This window comes from Solanum tuberosum, unplaced genomic scaffold (genome assembly GCF_000226075.1).
Source record: "Solanum tuberosum cultivar DM 1-3 516 R44 unplaced genomic scaffold, SolTub_3.0 scf00096, whole genome shotgun sequence".
In the NCBI taxonomy this organism is placed as follows: domain Eukaryota; kingdom Viridiplantae; phylum Streptophyta; class Magnoliopsida; order Solanales; family Solanaceae; genus Solanum; species Solanum tuberosum.
In genome coordinates, this window is record NW_006239025.1 from 858 (window position 1) to 6,710 (window position 5,853).

The 5,853-nt window shown below is 31.8% G+C and overlaps 1 long non-coding RNA gene across 1 annotated transcript; it reads left to right on the top strand.

Moving 5' to 3' along the window:
* Positions 1-1,287: 1,287 nt before the first annotated feature.
* Positions 1,288-2,746, top strand: LOC102603848 (uncharacterized). The gene is made up of 4 exons (XR_001473537.1): positions 1,288-1,590; positions 1,676-1,742; positions 2,552-2,610; positions 2,685-2,746. It is a non-coding gene; the product is annotated as an uncharacterized lncRNA (long non-coding RNA).
* The last annotated feature ends 3,107 nt before the right edge of the window (positions 2,747-5,853 follow it).

The window sequence follows — 5,853 nt, forward strand, 5'->3', positions numbered from 1 at the left end:
ATAAATATGACAGTATTAAAATTATGATGTAGAAAAATTGGATTTCAATATAATAATTTGATATCTACCGTAGCAGGTAGCCTCCGAGTTGGACTCTAGCCTACTTGGGCTTGGAAAAACAAACTAAAGGTACATCAATGGAATCTTTCAAGGCCCATACTATCCCAGGCCCAATTATTTCCTAAAGAGGTCCATCAATGGCAATTGATATACAATGATATTTATTATAAGATGATATATTTATGGGACTTTACCTAGAAAATGATATAAAATTAGGGGTGAAATTAATCAATTTAGCAATTTTCTTTAGGAAATAACAAAAGTTTTTTCACAAAATGTGTACAATCTACCAAATCGAGACATATAGAAAAACATACAAATTACAAATATATTTTTGTATGTCGTGTATATATCATTGTATTTCCACTGATACATTATTTATTATTTAAAGTCCACTACAAATATTTTGAGTTGAACAAGAGTTTTTGAGTTTAATCAACACAAATTGTTTTGTTAAAGATATAAACACTCAATTCAACAATCAAAATATAAATATTCTACCTAAAAGTACTGTAAGATGATACCGGGTTATACATTATAGGGGTCGGGGCATTGGGTTTAAAATAGGGAATAGATCTTTTTTTAAATTCGAGTTAATTTGAGTCAATTTGGGGTTTTCCGTCGAATGAGGGGTACATATGGTGAAATTAATAACGGTAGGGGTAAAGCTAACTTCATTTTAACGGTAAGGATAAAGTCAACCAATAATACAAAGTTAAGGGGTATTTTTGACCCTTTTCCCTTTATTTTACTGATGGCTCACTCATCAACCCCTGATTTTATATTCATCAATACCTATTCCTTGATGACCTTTTTTATTTATATATATATTTTTAACATCAACTTTCTAGATCATAATTTAATTAGACCGTTGCTATTTGTTGTATTATATTATTAATTTAAATAAAATATATGGATGTGTGAGATTATGTAACGACGGAGAACGATATAATCTTTCTAAATATTTTATTCATTAAAACAATATATTATAATACAATTCAATATATTATGAAACAATACATAACAATTATATAGTTTATTTTGCAGTCATTAGAAATGTTAGAATAATGTAACGTTTGTCGGATGGATAATTTTTTAAAAGCTAAATTTGCAGGACTTTTAAAAATATGAATAAAAATTTAATCAAGAATTGGATTATATGGTAGTAGATGTTACGTTTTTTCATTTAATATTCTCCTCGTCTCCTATTGTAAGTAGAAAGGCCATTTTTGGTACAAAAAATTCACTAACTCCATCTACCTTCAAATTATTGATATTTCCTTTTAGAGCAATTCACATAAATAGTTGATATTTAGTGGATTTAGTTCTCAACAAAAATAGTTGCTAATTATTTTGGTTTAATTTTTTAAACCCCAAATGAAGATTAGCAGTACTAATTATTTCAGTTGCTTATTTTTTATGTGTTTACTACTATTTGTATTTGTAAATTCATTTGAGGAATAGAAAAATGTGAAGAAATCAGAATTTCCAGATGGATTTTTATTTGGAACTACTACTACAGCTTATCAAGTATTTTCTTCTATTTTATTTATCACTTTTTCACTAAAATTATTTTCATTTTTTGGATATTATTTGATTCTTTTTTTTTCCCCAGATTGAAGGGGGATTTCTTGAAGATGGAAAAGGGTTGAGTAATTGGGATGTTTTTAGTCATACTAAAGGTAAATACAACTTTTCGTATTGTTTTTAAATGAGTATTTTTTTTATGATTTTAGACAATACTCACCTCGTAAACTAGCTGTTGGATTGAGTTAGGCCGAATGTTATTTTTTTGTAATACTAGAGTTAAAAGTTTTGCCTTGTCATTCCTATCGTATATGGTTGTCCTGCAGTCAAATGGCTTTTAGCTTCTTGAATCTTCCTTGAGTTAACGTCACTAGCACATAGATAGCCTAGTCTTTGACTTTTTTTGTGTGGTGTTCATTTTCGACTCTTGGAATCACATCCATTTGGTAGTGGTTGGAATAACTCGTAAAACCAAGCACTTCACTTACTTCATTACCCCCAACTGTTTCTCGTACCCATATGGAAACAAAATGGTTTTATGTTTTTCAACTGGGTTCATCCCAATTTCATAGTTTATCGGATGTTGGACCCCAACACAACGGCAATGATAGAGCCAAGATTTTTACTAAGGGGTTCAAAATTATATGAAAAAGTAAACATACGAAGAAGTCAAAGGAGTTCAACATTTACTATGTATACCTAATAATTTTAACCATGTATAAACAATGTAGCCTTACTGGCTCCGCTCTTGATTTGGGCGCCCATGTTATATTGTCGACCCTCTAGATGTCTAGTCTTGGACATGCAGGGGTGTTAGATGCCACATTTGTTGGGGATTTAGAGCTAGTTTTTATGTTGAATTTAGCCAAGGTTCATTTCTTAGTTATCTTTTTTCTAAAGTCTATTTGATTTAGTTGTTTTATGCATACACTGAGAAAGATTTTCGCTTTTTAAATGGCTTCAGGAAGGATAAATAATGGAGATACTGGAGATATAGCAGATGATCATTACCATCGATTTCAGGTAGAATATTTGGATTTTGACTAGTTCTCTTAAAAGAAATTAACTTTACTTTCTGATTCTATGAAGTATTGCAGGAAGATGTTGAGTTAATGCACTCTATTGGCTTGAATTTGTATCATTTCTCTATCTCGTAGAGCAGAGTCTTTCCTAGTACTTTTCGTTATGCTTTTGTTTGTATTTTGTTCCCTTGATTGTTGTGTTAATCGGATTACTTATTATGTTTACGTTTTACAAGTCTTGGTTGTCTTGAATTATGATAGGAGGAAGGTTTGGTAAAGTAAATTTTGCTGGTGTTACGTTTTACAACGAACTCATCGATTCTCTCTTACTCAAAAGTGTAATGTTTGCAGATAGTACAAATTTTAGCTTAGTAAATTCATGACCGTAGTAGAAATGACGTTGTCGACGGGGTCTGTAGCAAGCTCCGTAGAAGAAACAACCGAGACGGAGGAAGGGTCACTCGTGATCGGAGTGGGACTAGACATGTTTCGTTTTCGGGAAGGAAAGGAGAGGGTCTCCGTTAAGAATTGGGAATGGGGGTTTTGTAAGGCAATGCTACATTTTTATGATATTCAGATGCAATAAAAGAATAATTGACTTGCACTTAATTCCCTCGGTTTCAATTTACATATTTTAGTTCTTCTTAAAATCTATTTTTTGTAATCCATATGATATTCATGGTGCAATAAAAGAACAACTGTCGTGCATTTAACTTTCTCTGCTTCAATTTACGTGTTTTACTTCTTTTTAAAATCTAATCTTCTATATTTTCAAAGTTGTTAATTTCAAAGTTTCATTTTACAAGGCATCCCCTTTAGGTACAACATAACTCATCTAAGACTACATTATTGAATTATTATTTTTCTTCATTAAAGACAACAATATTCGAAATATATATTTAGCAATATATATCATATTTGTATAATTTCAGACTTTGTATTATCAAAATAAAGACAGGATAGTACTATTTTGTTTAATTTTTTAAGTAGTCCTTAGAGTTTAGCTAGTAATAATTAATAACATAAACAAAAACAGAAACACCACTGCCATTATTAAACCAATAAGAACACCCATCATCAATGGTGGTCGGATTGGACTGTGACGTAATGACTGATAACTTAAGTAATAGTGGTCGGAGTTCCATTGTAACGATGGCCAAATCGGACTGTGACATGACGATTGATAACTTAAGTAATAGTGGTTGGAGTTCCTATGTAACAGTGGCCCGATTGGGCTATGACATGATGATTGGAAAGAAATAAGGGAATGACAACGTCGTTTCTGACCCTTCCTCCGTCGACAACATCATTTCTAACCCTTCCTCCAGCGACAACATCGTTTATGACCCTTCATTCGTCGCCCTCCCTTCAGCTGCTAAAGACTCTCCTCAACCCTCCGGTCGTCAACGTTGTACTCGCAACAATACCTTCTAACCCTTCCTCCGGCGACAACATCGTTTCTAACCCTTCCTTCAACTGCTACAAACCCTCCTCAACCCTCCGATCGTCAGCGTCGTACTCGCAACAATACCACTTGCTCCGTTTGCAAGTTGGTGTACTCTGCCGGTAACCATGATTGCAAGGGCGGCATCAACTATCGATTTATCTGAGAGGAAGGAACCGATGAAAATGTTATCTATACAACAGACTTTCAAAGTCTTCTCGAGTCGAGTTATGGAGGAGATCCAAAAATGATCAAATCTAATCTCTGGTTATTTCTCATCATTGTCGCCGCCCAGGGTTTTAGTTGTCTACAGAATTTGTTGTATAGAATTTTTTTTTGTTTTTTTTTTTTTTTAATTTTGTGTTGTATGGCTACTCATAGAAAAAGTGACCAATAAGAAAACACAGGCATTTATGGAATAGGAGTCACTTGTTCTAGTGGTTCCTCTTTTTTTTTTCTTTTTCTTTTTTTATCGATATGATTAATTTAAATTTATCAAGATTAATTACTTTACAATGTAGGAATTGTGCCTCAAATTGGGAAGAGAAAGTACTAATTTGGAACAATTAGTATTTTTCATCAATTAAAATCATCATATAAATTGATATTGATAGACTCACAAAACTAATACCTCCATTAAAACAAAATAATCGTTAGAGTTTTTTTTTATCAAGTCGTAGAAACATTCGTCTACATCACACCTCTTAACGTTATTAAAGAATTGTTTTTTTCCACTTAAAATTATGTCGAACAACTATTTTCATAAATATTCTGATTGAATTAGTGAGAAAAAAAATAATATTCAATGGTTATTCCCACTATTTCAACATATTTCTATTTTCTAGTGGACTGGTTCGATGATAAAATCATATTTTATAACATCAATTTTTTATTGATTCACGATGAAATAACTTTATCTCTCTAATAGTATAAAATATTAAACTTTTCATATTTGAGTACGATAATCAACATTTTTTTATGAATACCAAAAATCGTATCGGGTATCATTTTTCTACAAAAAATGCATAATAAATACCGAAAGTACCAACATTATGGGATAAAAGAATTCAATTTCGATATGATGATTCGATATCTACCCTATCATGTGGCCTCCGAGTTGGATTCCAGCCTACTTTGGCTCGAAATGACAAACTTAAGGTGCTTCAATGACATCTCTCAAGGCCCATACTTTCAATGGCATCTCTCAAGGCCCATATTTTCCTAGGCCCAATTGTTTCCTAAAGCGGCCTATCACTGACAACTGATATAAAATGATATTTCTAATAATATATATTTATGGGACTTTACCTAGAAAATGATACTCCCTCCGTTTCACAAAGAATGACCTCCTTTCCTTTTTAGTCAGTTTAAAAAAGAATGACCTCTTTCCTTTTTTGGTAACATTTTACTTTTTGCTTTCCACGTGACATGTTTAAGACCACAAGATTAAGGGCAATTTTGTACATTTGGCATAACTTTAATTTAGGACCACAAGATTCAAAAGTCTTCTTTATTTACTTAAACTCCGTGCCAAGTCAAACCAGGTCATTCTTTGTGAAACGGAGGGAGTATAAAATTAGGGGCGAAATTACTCGATTTAGTGATTTTCTAAAAAAAAAAAATAACCAATGTTTTTTAACAAAATATGTACAATCTAGTAAAACAAACAAGTGACATATAGAAAATATACAATTATATTTTTGTATGTCTTGTGTATATCATTGTATGTCTACTGATACATCATCATTATTTAAAGTTACTACAAATATTTTGAGTTGAATAAGAGTTTTTGAGTTTAAT